The sequence below is a fragment of the Chiroxiphia lanceolata genome, chromosome 17 (genome assembly GCF_009829145.1).
Source record: "Chiroxiphia lanceolata isolate bChiLan1 chromosome 17, bChiLan1.pri, whole genome shotgun sequence".
Taxonomy (NCBI): Eukaryota; Metazoa; Chordata; class Aves; order Passeriformes; family Pipridae; genus Chiroxiphia; species Chiroxiphia lanceolata.
The window spans coordinates 9,173,160-9,190,765 of record NC_045653.1 but is presented as its reverse complement, the minus strand read 5'-3'; the positions used below and the strand labels follow the sequence as shown (position 1 = coordinate 9,190,765).

Genomic DNA, 17,606 nt, shown 5'->3' with positions numbered 1-17,606 from the left:
TCCTGAATGGCATCTTGCCCTCTTTTCCATTATGCACCTGTCCTAAACAAGTTTTCATTAGTGAATGCAGATGGCATCTCTTTCCAGCCATGCTGAGTGGTGGGGAGGAACAGTGGGAAGCTGCAGGATAATTCTAATTCCAGCACCCGCTACAGCTCTTCTTTTCTCTTTACTTCCCATGATTTCACTTGTTCTTTACCCATTCTCTTGCCCAGTTTGGAGTCTCTGTGGCACACAGCTTAAGCACAGGAAATATATGAAAATTTATCAAAAGCCTCTTGAAACATCAATTAGATTATGTCATATGTACATTCTATTATCAACCTCGTCTGAAACCTGCTCCGAAGAACTGAAGGAGATTAGTTAAACAGTTAATCTATTAGTTAAACAGATACAGATTTAGTATCTCCCTAAATCCACACTAGTTACTGCCCATTACATTAAATTAATGTTGTGGCATGGCTGCAATGACAAACTGATGAGCCCCAATCTCTTTTAGGAGGTGGCTGCACTGATGACAGCATAGTATCATACTGTAATTCCAAAGGAATTAAGCAATTTGTGAAACCACCTCAAATCTTTGACCCAGCATCTGTTTTATGCCCTGCAGAATTAACTCACCAAGAGTAAGCCATCGGGTGTATTTAAGATTTTTAAGAGGGCCAGTCCTACAGGCTGCTGAACACCTTTAGTAGGTCATAGCCCAGGTGCTGCCAACGAGTTTGGGTTACATGGAGAAGTCCCCCACAATCACCAACAGATATTACAGCAGCTTCTCTGAGAGCCATCACAGCACCTGTTTTCAGCCCATAGTTATGAAGCTTACGTGACATATTTTAAAATATGAGGTATATTAAAAATCATAAATACACAAGCACATGCCAATATAAAGCCTGGAGGAAGCTCACAACAGCCTATAGAGGTTTTCCATTAGGGTAAATACCACAATGCTCAGTCTATACTGGGCAATCCAGGAGTTCAGCCAGTTGTTGACCTCTGTTAGGTATAGTTAGGAAATTATCAGTCCTAAGCAACATTTAGACTGGACATTGCCTATTTTGCTTGCAAAGCAAAGTATTTTTCTGATGAGAACAGAGCATCTTCACTGGAATTAATGGAGCCATTCACAGCTATTCAGGGTGAGAAGGAAATCTTGGAGAGATGTGCTATGAAGAACAGAACAATTTTCATCAGCTACCAATAAGCAGCTACTGGGAATTCAAAGCTGATCCTGAATTTCCTCTTCCCACACTCCTCCACAACTATTATTACAGGTAAATGCTGTAATGTGTATTGTCCACAATTGTCTTTACCTTTAATGAAATTAAGTAATGACAGTAAATTACACCTGCTAAAGGAAGGATGGCAGCACAAAGCTACCCACACTTCTTTAATGTCATTCCCTCCCTACCCTGGAATAATTCAGGATAATGAACATCTTTCACTATGCTGCTTTCCAGCATTCCCTCTGCTGTAAGTTCTCTTTCATAAGATTACAATTGATTTTCAAATAAAGAGAAGCATATCTATTCAAACAAGGTAAAACAATGGGCAGCGGAGGAGCTGCTGGAGTAAACACAAGATTGATAAAACAGTGCTTGACCTGTACCTGTAGCATTTACTCATATTCTCCTGTATTTCATTTAGCTTCACTTTCAATGGTTGCATTTGAAGTCCTTAATTTCCAGAGTGCTTTCTAAAGACCATTCACCAGGATTTCTATGGCTGATTGTTACACACTTCGCTTCCCTTCTCAGATAAGGATTTGTTCTGAAACTGGCATGTCCTAAAATCCTTAAATTCTGTAGGATCTTTTTTCCTCCCCTCCTATAAAAGCCTGTGCTAGCAAAAGCCCTTCTCCCACTCCTCTGGATTTGGGCTGTCTGAAGTCATGTCTTGCTGAAAAGGCAATAATTCATTCTGATTTTTGGTTTGGTACTAAAATTGGTTAATCCCAGAGTTTGTCTTTCATCTCACTCGGACCTGACAGCACATAAACACACAGACAAATATCATTCTGGAGGAGAAAGAGATTGACATGGGGGACAAATGATGAATTCATACCATGACTTGACTTTGTGCAATAAATCTGGAGTCTGGTCCGTGAAGCCACGCACAGCCGAGTAAAACCAATTAGCTCACTGCAGCCACTCCCAGGGAGGTGTGGAATTGAGACAGATGAATATAAAGATTATTATTCAGGTTTCCTTCTAAAGGGAATTCCTTTTTTCCATTCTTCTTACTTTTTTTTTCTCCCTAGCTGGTTTTCCTGAAAAGCTGTGAAAGCAAAGACTTGCTCACATGAATGTCTGCAGAAAAGATCTTTCTGCCGTCTCCAAAATTCACTAATGATGATGCAACATTTGTTCCAGGCAGCAGCAGTTTATGAAGGCAGAATTGCCTGGAGAAATAGTGTTTCATGACCTATAGCTATGGATTAACGCAGAAGAATAAGGGCATCTCAGTCCTCTTATTAGACTTTGAGCCCTTCCCTTGACAGCTCTGACTCCTGCAAAGTGTTGAATCTTCTCTCTGGGTCCCTTAGGCTGAGAGAAACCGAAATGAGAGTGAAGGAGTGCACGTGGTGGTGGGGAGTCCCATCCCTCCCCAGTTTCTGCTCCCAGCACTCAGAGGGCTGCACTTGCCCACAGAAACTGTGGGAGCAGCACCCAGCCTGAATAAAACCCATAGCTCCTCACACTTCAGGGCATCCACCCAACCCCCTGCTGGCACTCCAGCCAAGGGTTTACCTTTTCCACATGATATTTAACAAAGATGCTGGAATAGAAGGCAAATTAATAAACAACTGCGGTCTGGTTGCAGCAATCTGTGTAAAATGGGAAAAAAAAAGTGATGAAAATCTCCTAATAAATCATTAATTGTGATGTGCCTGCCCAGGCGCAGCACGGAAATAAGCAAATGCCATCCTAATTGATTGCTTCTTATTCCATCTTTATAGGCCTGTATTTTTTACTGTGGGGGTTGAATAAGCCCAGAGGTGTAAAAAACCTCTAGATTGTACTCTGTGTATCTGCCAACTTGATATTTAGATCAATAATCCTCTTCCCCTCCCCCACTACTCCTACTACTGGTAATTTAGCTTTTCTTCCTAGCAGCCTAATTGCTGTTTTCTTAAGCCTTACTATCAATTCTCTGACCTTTAATTTCCAATATTGTTCGCTGTACGGATCACTGTGCTGGGGCTGCAAGTTATCTCAGCCCCTCTGCACTATGTGGGTCAGACTTGGCTCTGAGCTGCTGTGACAGTCGAACAGGGACTGCCAGGTTCCCCCTTCACTGCTGCCAGTGTGCAGCAGAGACCAAAAGCTCTCTCAAATCTCCACGAAACCTCCGTGAAGTCAACCTTATTTTGCAAATCAGGTTTTGAGATGCTCATTTTTTATCTTATTAAACGACTACTCACTCTGGCAAGGTCTTGAGTGATGACCACCGATGTCCTCAGTCCTTTTTGAGGCTGCTCTGCACTACACCAGCCAACAGCCCCTCTGTGAGCTTCTCTCCTGCTGTTTTTTCAGGCTCATGGCCACAACATCCCCTGCACTGCAGCATCCCTGCTTCAGTTTCACATCCACTTGGATCTACTCCACGGTCCAACCATGTACGCATTCATACTTCAGACTAGTTTTATGCCATGTGGCAAACACTTCCCAAAACGTGATCTACAAAGCCCAAGGTGCTCTTGCCAGCTCACAGCTTTGCTCTGCTGGTACAAGGCCCAGCTGTCACAGTGCTCATTCAGAAAGGAGCTGCTCGGGCTGCAGGCACCGGCTCGTGGCAGTGGGGCAGGAGCCAGCCTTGCCCAGCCAAGCCAAGGGAAGCGGAGGACAACAAGCTCACCAGCTTTTAAAGGATGCTTTGGAAGTTCTGCCTTTGTCTTCAGCAGTTTGTGTTATTGAAACACCTCGTCTGCCTGCAAAGGAGCCCTCTCTGCTCTGTGCATGGCGTGGTGGGGCCAGGGCACCCACTCGCTCATAGGGAGTTTGTACAGGAACCCTGAGTGATGTTCATGCTGGTTTTGCTGCTGCTGGGTGAGTCTGACCAACAACAGCAAGCCTGAAATTTGGCACTTCTGAAGCTGATTTCATGATGGAGCACAGCCACCCTCCATCGTGTTCCTGATGTAGGTGACAGCCACTGGTTTTACACTCTACCTTTACTGCTGTGTCTTTTTCAAAACCTCAGGTGATGACTGATTTTGGATTAATATATAAATTTTACTCTTTGAATGTGAAGACAAAGCAGGAACAGAGGAGAATAAAGTAATACCCTCTCTTTCAGAGGCAGCAAAAGAAAACCCTCTCACTTCAGACTCCGGTGTGTGGAAGGAACGTGCAGGTTTCACCTTGGTTCAAAGACTCTTGGAGTACTTGCCAGGAGTTCAGAGCACATAATAGCAAAAGGATATTAAAAAAAAAAAAAAAGAAGTTTGCATGTCTGACAATGAGCACTGATTTTTTTTTTTCATTATCAGATGTTACATTCTTGTGACAGTATGAAAAGATGCCACCAAAATGATGACACAAGACACCATTCTGCTGCAAGATAACCATTTCCAGATAAATATATCTTAAGAAACGAAGTTCAAAGTTTGCATAGAAATTTAGATATTTTATAAAAATGCATTACAACACAAAGAAGCTTTTTACAATGTTCATATGAAAGGTTTAAAAAGAGATTAAAATTATGTCCTTGGGAAGGCATATAGCCTTGTCAAGTAAAAAAAATTCTACATTAACCCCGTGTAGGAAAGTTGTACTTTATCTGTATTTCAAAGGCTATAAAGAACCACTTTAATCAACCTACTTGACTTTGGGGACTTGCACATCTCACTGAAACTTGTGAAATCTGCCATAGTGTGGTTTCCAGAACACAAAAGCCTTTAATCCGTAAACCGACACTCTCGTACATTCAAATCCTGATACTATCTCCTTGTTAGGAACTAAAATTGTGAATTTATCCAAAATGGGATCTCATCTCATCTAAATGATGTAGCCTTTGCAACAGTGACCTTTAACAGTGGTTATACTCAACAATGAAAGATTTTATGTCAGGAGCCAGTGGTAACAGTATACGTTAAAATTCTGATCTGATAGCACAGCCTTTTATTTTCCAGTTTTAGACAAGGAGCCTTTGAACATTTCATTTGCTCTCTTGTCTAACATACCTTTGTTTCTTGCCTTCGGAATGAACAGCAGGAAAAGGTGGCTGATACTTTTCTGCAGACTATTTGATTGTCAGGTGTAATTAGTAATGCTCTCTTTTAAATAGAGACATAGATTTTAAAGCAGCTGGAACTGCCTACAAAGCCTCATTCTTAAAAAAGCCCTTATATACATACATTTATATAATAGAACATTTTTGCACAGATACATCATGGCTTTACAGTGGTTGACAGCCCTATGCTTCCCTTCAGCTGCAGATGCAAAGGCTAAAGTGACTTGCCTGTCTCCTGAGGCAGTTGCAGAATGGGCTGGAGCTATGCTCTGTGCTGGGGCAGGATCCTCAGAACATCATTAATTCATGTGTTACTTGATAAATCCATTAGGTCAGCCTGGCTTAGTCTATTGATCTCCCCAGTGCATTGTCACATAGCCCTGTGATCCTCACTGAGCTCCTGAGATGGAAAAGCTCCTGGATGGGAAGGCTGGCAGAGAACTGTGTGCTGGGATGAGCTGGATCGCCAGCACAACTCTTCACCAGCTCTGCACCTGAACAGGCTTGTGTGGCTGGGGAAAAGCAGACCAAAAGAACAACCAGCTGGGAAGCTCCAGCACCTCAAAGGCCAACAACAGTTTGGATACACTGACCTCAAACTGCCAAGGCACTGCCAGCACTTTGTGCATCCCTCAGCATAGCAGGGAGAGCTTTCCAGTGCAGAGGCTGTCCCCCTCACCCTTACTCTCTAAAATAACCATCTTCCTCAAAAGGGGATGAAATTCATTCATTTGTTGCCATATCAAGCCTCACATTTCCTTTCTTCAAACTGCAAAGCAGCAAAGAACACTTTGTTTTGAACAAAACTTTGAAAACACATTTTTCCTGATTTACATGTAAACCAGAGCAACAAGGACTGTGAGACAGAGCTCAGCTCCTAAGCAAGCAAAACATGCTCCACAGGCCTGGTTTTGTATTTCTTGGTGAAATGTGTAGAGAAGAGGATGCTTCAGTTCAGGCACCTGTAATAAAGTTTCATAAAGAAGGGTCTTAAGCTGATAAGTCTGGTTTAGGATTTTCTTATTAACTGCCCATTCCTCATAATGAATTTATAATTTAATTTTTTCAGATTTTAAGGCATATAAAAGCTGCTCATGTACCACTGGGATCTGAAGACAGGTATTTGAGAAGGGGAGAATTTTAAGAGTACTAAAACTGAATTTTTATGTACACTATAATTCTGGTATGGAGATTTTTAACAAGTTTTCTTCTCAGTCTGTCTGCACAATGACTCCTCCTCAAATCTCCTCTGCACTGCAAGTGGAATCTCTGTTGTTTCCAGATAAGAATTAGCACAAAGGGGGATTTTTTTTTTAAAGTGAGTAAATTGGAATTCCACAATCAGGCACTGGAAAACCCACAAGTCTGGCCATAAACAGGGTTCCTGACTGGACAAGCATCCTTGTAGGAGAAAGCTACTGAAGCAGATATTCTGTTCTAAAAGTGTGGTTTATTCTGTGGTTTAAAGACATGATCTTCTGTGCTGGTGCCACAATGAACAATTTTTTATGTCCCTACTGATGCTTAAAATGTAACAGCAATGCCTGCCAGTGGTGTGAGAGCTTTCACCCACAGGAGATCTGTTTGCCAGGGTTTCTATGGGAAGTGGTGGAGTCCCTAAAATCTCAGAATCACAGAATGGTTTAAAGGTCACCTCGTCCAACCCTCTGCCATGAGCAGGGACACCATGAGAATCTGGCATTCCAGAGAAACGCCTGCCTGCCTGTTTATAGTAACTCAGAGCACCAAAAAGACTATATTAAATGCTGTGTAATTCGTCAGACTTGCCATGAGAAAGAAACTTCTTGATGAAATTTTGTTTACAACATTTCCTGTGGAATGGAGAAGAAAGATGTAGTGAGAAATGGGAGGATATTGGTCAGTGAAAAGATGGAGTTATTATATATGTGTAAGTTTAGGCAAGAAAACAACATTATTTCTTCTCTGGTATTTTTTAGCAATTAAAACTTGTTATTGCACTAAGCTGAACAGTATGAAAAACTCTTCCACGTTCAAGAAAAATATGTGAAACCTTTCAGCTATTCTCTCTGATTTTAACTCTGGCTTTCTGACCCTTTCTTCTACAACTGGGAAGTGTTAAGACATCCTGGACAGTTAGAAATATTTGATAAGAGAGAACTCACAGCACTACCAAATACTTTGCTAAATCTCCTTTTTCTTCCCCCCCCAGCATGTCACTAAAGATTTCATAAGTGAAATGTGCTTAATGAAATTCCAGATATATATCCTCTTAAAATGACATCCCTCAGAAGCAACTGTTTTTTTAAGGCAACAGAATACTGAAGAATTAAACCTCTGCCTATCCAAGGAAGTTAACCAACCTGAGGAGGGGATTTATTTCAGTGCTTTACAATAGAGGAGTTACAGAATGTATTTAAATTTCTCAGCCTCGCATCAGTGCCTGAGATGCTGTGTACTTTTAAGATAATGAAATAATCCACCACAAATGGGTATTTGCCTGGGACATCTGGCAGATGTGGATCTGCCAGAGCTGTGTGGATGTCCAGCCTAACCAGGGACCTCCTAGATGTCTATGTTCAGGAGGAGGATCTGGATATCTAACAAATATCCAAAAGCAGAAAGAGGCACAAAATCTAAAAGAAACCAACAGAATTTGAGAAAAATTCTACAGGTGGATAGATAAATGTCAGACAAGAAACATGGTGTGGGTAGATACGTGATATAGAAGCATCAATGTCTGATTTCTCCTTGAAATTTTAGCTTGACTGACACCCCAGAGATGATGGGAACAGTGTCTAATCCACACACACACATCTGGTGGTGGAGACCACAGTGATTTCCATTGGAGCACATCACAGAGTGAGAGTTCTCTGATGACATTTCCTTTGACTACAGAGATTCTGTCAGTGACACCAGTCTGTGTCACACCCTGTTGCACACACGTATCACACCTCCTCTGGAACCCCCTTCTCACTGCACAATTCCTCCACAGCACTACGGGAAGTGGAGGGTGGGGGTGTAGTCTGCAGCTTCCCCCTCCAGATATCCCGTACAGATTAAACAGGGAAGGAGAAGGAGGAGAGAAGTCCCTGCTAAATGAGACATCGCACCAGAAGACAACACTGCCAGATGCTGCAAATGAGCCAGTCCCTGACAAATGGGACATGACAAGTGATGGCTGATGGGTGCTGTGGTTCCCCACGGGCCTGGGGTGGCCATGCCAGGGTACATTGGTACAGAGGCACATTGTCTGTGCTTTGATAATATTAACCTGACTGCATGAACCAGCAAACCAGCAGGTTAGAAACCCAAATGTTGAAAGGAGCTGTTACATATCACCACAATGCTGCTGATGGATGTGCATGTGCCGCTCAGCCCCGTGAATGACAGCTCCTGAACGCTCTGCAAGGACAGCAGAGCACCGTGCTGGATGCTGGAGGTGCACAGATGCATGAAGTACACGGGTACAGAGGCTGTGCTGTTACTCCTGGATATCAAGGACATGAGCAGCACTGTGGGCTCTGCCTCCCGTGTGGAGCTGCAGCTCTGGCTGAGATTGCTCTCCCTGGCATCGAGGGCAGGTTGAATCATTCTTGATTTTACACCAAGTAGTACATGTGTCCAATCTGAAGGAGGCCAATAGAGTATTTTTTTTTTATATCTCCCCCCCTTTCTTTTTTTGTGACAGAAAATTGAAATCCGTAATGAAACTATCGTTCCCATTTTTTTTTAATCACTGGTCTTTGGCAATTTTAAACTCTGAGGTCTGAAAAATTCATTACTACTAACTTCCATCAAGGGTGTTCCTGAAACCAAAATTACTTAATCAACTCAATTTAGCTTCTTGTGTAGACCTAATTCAGAAAAACTTTATCTTCTTGAATTGTTATTGCAATTAATTTCCCCCCCCTTCTTATTCTGCAGCAGACGACATTTCAGTAATTAGATATTTTATAAAAATGAGTTATTCATTCAGAATAGCTTCACTTTTATATTTGATTAATCATATTACCACCGAGGTCTGGGTTTTGTCTCCAAGGAAAGTTTAATGACCTCATTTTAATCCTTCTTTTAACCACCAGGCAGGTATCAATGAAGAGAAATAAAATTATCTTTTTTTCTTCTTTTTATCTGCTTTTTTTTTGCAATCTCAAGATTACATTTGATGCTTTTTCTGTGTGACTGACCCATTTACAAGGAAGAATCTAGCTGATTCCAATTAGGTTCAGGACAGAATCAGGCTAAACAGAGCCTTGAACTGTGCCTTAATAACTAATGTTCAGTGTAATGGAGAGGAACCAGTACTGCTTTACCATGTGGCAGCCGGTTTAAAGAACTGTACATGATTAATTTGGTGATAATTTGAAAATGAATGTGCTGAAAGGAAATAAACAAAACAAAAGCCACTGCAAATTTAGGGTTTGATTAATAGGGTCTATTAAGAAGAGACTTCTATCAAGGAGATGACATTTTTTTATATCAATGCATATGTACCCACACTATGTAATGGAATAATTCATATAAACCACAATTTATCTGGAAGTAGAGACTTGGATATGATTGATGACTGTTTGCCTTACATCAGCATCTGTCTATGCTTTGGATCCAGTTATATGTACATCTATATTTGTGTATTTATACATATACATCTCTGTATCTCTATCCATTTTGCAGACTACACTAAGGACTCTCAAAGGTCTTTCATCCTTTCTGTCATATCTTACACTGGTGTAAAGGCATAACAGACATCACAGAAGAGGCTGATGCTTTTTTCATTAAGACATGAGGAATTATTGTTTTCTCATAAAGCGAGAAATATCTTTCATTTCAGATGAAAGAGGTGATAAAATAAAGCACAAAAGTTGAGTATCCACAAGAGAGTACAAAGTGTGTCTTGTGTTCCATAGCACTGCACTGAAAGAGACCTTCAGGCACCTGAAGATGTTGTGCCTGGGAAAGCTCACAGGGAATCTGCACCCTGAGCTGGGGATCATCCTCATTCTTTAACAGCATTAAACTGTGTAGACATCACACTTCCTAAGCTCCATTGGACAGGCTTTGTATTGAGGTAGGATCCATCTCCAAAGGTCAGTTTGACTCAAAAGACAGGTCAAGATGTAAATAATTTCTATCAGGACCTACATACTTTTTTAACCACAGTTAACCTGCCTATCTGCAGTGGCAAAGCCTCTGGAATTATTGCAGTGGGTCCTGTACAAGGCTGAGACAGGATGGGAAGAATGAATATTGTTTCTGCTTGTGCTGTTTGTTACTGCTACCTCTTGACCTAACATCCTTAATCTAATTCATTGTTCATGGCAAAGGTTTTCATCAGGACCTGCAACGAGAGGCAGAAAGCCCATTTCAATTTAGAAACACTGGGCTCTTATTTAGGAAAACTAGACTGATTTGTAGTTTTTAAGACTTCACCAACTATATATTTAATGGAAATGAATACAGAATTAGGTAGATGGTCATGTACCCAAATGCTACTGGGCATATTCAATTCACTTGAAGACAATAATTTATTTCAGTTAGATGATGACAGCTCTGTAACAGCCCAAGCTTTGCTGGGTAGTTTGGCTGAGCCTTGTTTTGATGGGAAAACTGTAAGTGAACACAGTCATCTGGGATTTTTCCATGAAAGCACGATTGATTTTTAACAATAATGCCTGTCTGCAGGACTGTACAGAACTCCTGGTTTGTCTTCAGCTGTGAAACAACACAGTCCTGTACATCCTCTCACTGTCGTATTTGGTCTTTCCCCTTGCCAGCTCTGACCTGTGCAATCAACTTGATTTCTGCCTCTTGTGACAACTGCTGCTAAATTATGCCACAGGCACAGTTTTGATGATTTAAAAATACTGTAGGATCCAGGCTAAGCTACGTTCAAATGTCATTGTAGACTTTCTGAATGGCACAGGTGTAGTGGCGGGGACCACGAGATCTGAATGGGCAAGTCCATACGCAACTTTAGACTGGACACTGGTAAATCAGGTACACAGTGCTCAAGATTTAAGCCCTTGATCTTTTCCAGGGTCTAGGAATGGGGAGGAGGCAGACAGACAAGTGCCAAGGTCCTGTCAGATAGCTAGCTGCCCACTTTCACTAGCTTTTCCTGGATCAGTCTGGTGAGGTCTCTTTTTAGGAAGCCCTTGGCAGGCATCCTGGTCCAATTTTCTGTCTGCAGGAAATCCCACTGACATCCCATTCCTGCTGGGTTCTCCCTTCACAGTGTAAGATTAATTTGTAAAACATGAGCATGCATGTAAAAGGGATGTCTCATAACACTCACATGTGCCCAACACTTCCAGATACCTCTGCCTATAAATGTGTTTAGGAAACCCCAAGGCAGCTGACACGGATTCTGATTTTGGTTTCCTGCGACCACTAAATACAATTTCCTCAAAGCAGATGTATTTACATCTTTTCATCACAGTAATTTGGAAGTTACAATCTTTCAGCCTGAAGGAAAAGCTGAGGGTTTTTCCTGCTACTTTGCTATTTTGGAAGTCACTGTCAAAAACAGAGCTCAGCAGGATTCGACTCGGGGGACTGGAGCCCAGGTAAAGCATTCATCCCAAGCTTTGCCACTTGCAAAAAACCCCACACTTTTACAGTTCACATCAGCTATTTCTGCAGCTCTGAGCAGTGCTGCATCATAGGTCGATGCACAGCCATGCTCTGTCCTCAAATAAACACTGAGCATAAGAACAAACACACACAGAACAAGGAATACAATTTTGGATTATGCTTGTTTGCTTTTCCACAGTTTTGGCAAGTTCACAGAGCAGGAGGCAAAGGGAGCTCTACACCATGGGTGTGAAAAAGGAAATACTAGTGCTCTAGTTCAAGGCACTGAAACTGGATTACTATATCCAAATTGGGTCAGAAGAAAGGAAACTGAGCAGAGCGTGGAGCACAGCAGGGTTAGCAAGACAACCAGGGAATGGGAAGCTGTAAACTAAAAGGCTTTGGAGGATCTTGGCTTGTTTTGCTTCACAAAATGATGCACATTAGTAAATCAGGGTGGAGAGGGGAGAGAAAATGGGAAGGAAACATCAAAATGGAAGAAGGAAGAACTATTTATGGTAAAGGACAAGGCTGGCATGGCAGTGAAGCTCTAAGAGCATGCTTCCCTCTCCAGTTCCAAAGCACTTCTCAGAGTGGGCTCATTAGCATCTCCCATTTTACTCAGAGGAATCAGGATACCTCCACAGACAAAGGTCAGACATTTTTGGCAGTGTGGTGCCAAAACTAAAAAGTCCTTTTAACTTGCATTTTTCTGTGTACTTTTGTTCAGCAAGTGCCGAGCTCTCCACTGCAGATTCCACTGCTGCCTGATCCAGCCCAGCATGAGCCAGGTTGCAACCCTGATGTCACTGCAGCAGCCAGAGATGGGGCTGGGCTGACAATAATAATTAAATTGGCCAGTTAAAAAGTGCCTAGAACTGCTTTTCCTGATGTACTTGCTCCTCCACTGGTTAGCCAAGTCCACATTGTAACCAGAGTACCCTCACCCAGCAGCACATCCCCTCCTGCTCCAGCACAGCATCTCTGAATACAGGTTACTCTGTACCAGCTACTCTGCTTTGAGTTCAGCCAGTCTTTGGCCAGATGGCCTTTGCCAGGCCAGCAAGAGCCACCACTGCCCGGGCACTGTGAGCTAGGAAGCACCCACACATGCCTGATAGTCCAGTCCTAAACCTTTGCAGCTATTCCTAACTGGAGTCAGTGCCAGGATCAGCCAGCAAGGCAGCGCAGCGGGGAAGGGAATGCAGTCCTAGAGCTGCCTCTTTAAAACAGACTCCACTGGATTCAGCTTTGGAAGAGGACATTCTCAAAGCAGTGCCAAAGGGCAAATTTTAAAGTAGCTTTAAATAAGACCTCCTAAGGCTCAGGAGCTTAAAGAACTTGAATAGCCCAGGTTTTTTTTCTTTTCCTTTCTTTCCACATCATCCCCCTCTCCCCTCTTTTTTTTTTTTTTTTTTTTTGTTTGTTTAAGGAGAGGTTGATTGCCAGGCAGGTTTTTCCCAAGAATCCACAAGCTCAAGTAATCATGAGCACTTTAGCCCTGTGAAATAATATTTCCTTTACACGGGCTACTATAAAAACAAGTTCTGCACAGTAGGCAAATTTAAAATAACTTTTAATTAACATTTCAGACACAGAAGTCTGATCATGCAAATTCATCTGCGTCTCCTCTCTGCGCCTGATTGTTCCTGATTGAATAAGATAAAAATAGACTTTGCATGAGTCAAGTGTAGGCACGGATTTCTTTCACTTCTCCTCCCCTCTGATTATGCATTTTCTTAGATAAAGTGGAAATCCTTGGATGGTTATTAACAGTATCATAGGTCAGACTGGAAGGGGCATCCTGCCTGAGAGGAGTTAAAGATTTCACTGGAATTAAAGGCGTTCCTTCTGTGAGCAAAAAAGATGCTTCAACCTCACATAAAACCTCACCTGAGACTATCCAGCATTGTTCTGTCTCAGCTGACTTTTAATCTCCGAAACACCAACACTAATTTCATTGCACCCCCTGTATCTGAGGTGAGCATCTGGCCAGAGGCTACGGATCTATATTAATATGGAAAAAACACGACTCACTCACACACAGGAGATAAATATTTGAAGGGAGACTGGGGAATTTCCACATAATTAAGACATGTCAGAGGACATGACCCTGTTATGAGTACAAGGGACTGTGGATAAGGGAGGGCACACTGATACCTTTATCTTGTAACAGCAATGAAGCCAGTTTCCCAGTAAAACTTCCTGCAAAGCCTTTGTAACACAGTCCAGTTAAAATATCAATATTTTACACCAGCTGATGATTTGCCAGATACAAAACCCACCGAAAATGAATGAGCACAGCTAACCACTCCCTAAAAGCCATGAAAAACTTGGGCATGGAAGATGTGGAGTTGGTGTTACCTCTGCTCTCTGGCAGAGGGAAGAACTGTCTCCATTTATTTTTGCAAGCAACAATGCCACATGAAGAACACAACACAATGAGCAGGCTGAAGTCCCTTAGCTGGCCAGAAGAGCATTCCCTGGGTCACAGCCCTGCACTAAATCATTGAAATTGCCCCAAACAGCTGCCTGCAATGTTTATTGGGATGTGTCACTCTTCTGGCGTCTCTAATGAGACACTTCTCCCCACTGTTGGCTGCTCTCTGATGCTTCTCAGCTCAGGCAGGTAGCACTGCAGATCAAGAAAACATTCATCATCACAAAAAACAGAGCTGGAAAGGATTAGAGGAGGTGCCTCAACTCCCGCTGTGCCCCAGTGCCTCACAGCTTGATGCAGGAAGTCCTGGTCACAACTATGAGGACTGACCATGACTCCTGCTGATGGAGACTGGACTTGGAGTTAACAGCAGACCTGAGTTCAAAATTGTTTCATCCAGAGACTGTGATTTCCTCCCTCCTATATAATTTCAGAATCCTCTGTATGGGAAGGTGGGGCTGATTCTTCCCCTGCTGTTTTACAGGACCCTCCCCAGCCTTTCAGGTGATGGACCAAAGGGTGTGAAACCCACAGCGATCCATTTTCACAGAAGCACCCAAGCATTTTGGAGTTTTACTGGAGTATCTTCATTCTGTACCTTTACGAATCTTCTGTGTGATTTTATTGCTCTTTTTCCACTTCTCACCTAGCACTACATTTTGATGACAGCCCATTTGGTATTTCAGATGTCTGCAGGTCACCCACTCATTTTGGCATATCTATGCCTGTCTGAACTTCCACATGGTCCATACACTCAGTCCCTTCCCCCCTGCACTGTGTGCTCGACTACAGACGTGACCTGACTTTCTCGGCCACTGCAGTGGCTGTTTTCTTCTCTCCCATCCCGTTGTTAAATTTTACACAGTAACATTAATTCCTGCTGCTGAATACATGAGCTGTGACACCAGCATGGTGCAGTGTCCTCCTGAGCTACATTCCTATCCAGAAACGATTAAGTTTAAAACCACCCTGGCTGAATGACAGGTAATTTAGGAGCGCTATAGGGTGGGCCTTTGTATCTGTCTGGGATGAATGCAGTTCCTGAGTTCCTCTGATCTGGCAGCTTTCCAAGAGCAAGCCACACTTTCAGTTATTCAGCTTATTTTGTTTTTACAACAGCATCTCAATACAAGTATTTAAAATAAAAATACACGGTATCTCTCCAAACAGCCCACAGACTTAAAAGAGACCATGGGCTTCCTTACCCTCTGAGGAGCTGTAGATTTCCAGGAAAGCAATTTTTGCTACTTTTTTAGAGGTGTTAAAATGCAGATCAGACTATTTGAGGACAGCAAGGAGATTCAGCTGAGGTTTAAAGAGACTGATGCTGCTCTCTCTGCCAGTAAGGGAAAAACCATATTATACTTTCATACTCACACGGAATTCATCCTGACTATACCCAGGAGTATATCAAAGATATTTGTTGCCATAGAATCAGAAAGTATTATTGTAAAACACCCTTGGTTTTCAGATCTTCATAAAGAAGTCCCATGTGCTACTGTGTAAAGCCCTTTGGCCCTTACAAAACTCTTTCTTCGGTGATTGAAATTAGAGAAATAATGGTACACATCAACTCTGCTTAGAGCAAGAGCAGCATTTTCTAATCCATTTACCACAATTCTATGGGTAATTCTCTTGATGGTTTTTATTCCTTCTAGGTTTAACACACATTGAGACATTAAATACTCAGAATTCACCTGAAAGCAAATTTCCATTATCCCACCTTCCAGCAGATTCAGCTTTGGAAAGTGTTTTGGAAAGCCATTAAAATATGCCACATCTGGAGGGACACTGCCCTCCCGAAGGCACTCATGCTCATGCAACTAACCCTGACACAGCTCATCCCACTCTCAAAACCTCACCTTCCAACTTGCATCAGGAAACAAGGACCAGGCAACCTGGGTCATCTGAACAACCTGTGCTGAAGTGACGTGGCCACTAGATGTCATTCCTTTTTCACTCAAATGGAGGGTTAAGAAGTATTTACCTGGCAGAATAAGGTCCCCACCACACACTAAGGAGCTGTGGGCCCCTCTTCTGCTGTGGTGTGAGGTCCCACGGCCCCACAGACAGAAATTTCTCTATGAGTGGCAGCTTTCCAGCTCTCCTGACAGGAGAAAGGACCACACAGCCCATGACCTGTGCCAGATTTTTATGGCTTTTCATAACTGTATGTATCATCCTGAAGGAGATATTGAATCACAACTTTACAGCACAAAGCATGGTGTATCCACGATGGATAGGAAGCACACAGGTGGTGTTACACCCACCCTGCCCTCCCTGGAGCAGCAGCACAGCCTGCAGATTGATGCCCAGACCTGAAAACATGCTGGGTGCCTGTATTACTGTGACTCAGGAGGAATCCAGTGCCCTTCTTCTTCTGAGAATCCAGGTCCAAGTCACTTGGTCAGAAAATGTTGGCACTGTTTGGGAGCTGAGCAGCCCAGCTCCTGATGGTGATGGGAGGGAAGGACTCAGACTCCACAGCTGGCATGGAACTAATCTGGGTCCATGAGGGTATAAAATGGGCTCTCCATGATCTCCTTGAGCTCTGCTACATATTTGCAGTTTGTAAGGGTATCACTAAGGGGAAACTTTGGTACTACATTAATAAATATTTAGAGACCCTTTAAGATGTAATGGAAATTCAGAATAATATAAATAATAAAAACATTCCTCAAAGGATGTTCAGTGGCTTGAGCACAATGCAGTTAGACTTTCTGTATTTGTAAAGATTTGGTGCTCATTTAAGATACATCATTTAGTGCTCCTTGTTGACCCTCATATAAATACAGATGGGGGATGCACAAGGATTTCTCATTTTATTAGCATCTAGACCTCTGCACTGCTCTGTGATTTCTAAAATTACTATGCACATTTCAGATGTTCTACATCTATGGATTATTAAGGCTGGAACGAACCAGACCACATCATTTCACCTTTCAATCCTTGATTTTTACAGTAAACAGCACTAAAAATTTGTCATCTGCATCTCTTTACTTTTTTTCCCCTTGCCTCCTAGTAATATCTTGGAGCACATGAGAACAGAATAGAGAAAGAACTGTGCTAATATAAGTAAAATCTTTAACTGATTAAGACCAGATGCACTGAAGAATGTCTACACATTTACTGCCAGCACACACAAATACATCTGTTAGACCTATCAGGGAAATACAAATTTTACCAGTTACATTTTACCGTTTAGAGCACTTATTGCCTCCTTGAAATCATATCCCAGCTATAAACCCCAAATACCTCTTACTGCTAGGTTCTCACTCATAAGTACTAATAACTCTGATATGTCTACAGCCAGTTGCTGAGAAACAACTGCATCCTCTTCAGTGCAATCAGACATGGTCTGTTTGCCACGTTATTT

General features: G+C 42.4%; 1 protein-coding gene across 1 annotated transcript in view; it reads right to left on the bottom strand.

Moving 5' to 3' along the window:
• Nucleotides 1-17,606, bottom strand: part of CDH4 (cadherin 4) — a 425,959-nt gene that overhangs the window by 24,702 nt on the left and 383,651 nt on the right. The window lies entirely within an intron of this gene.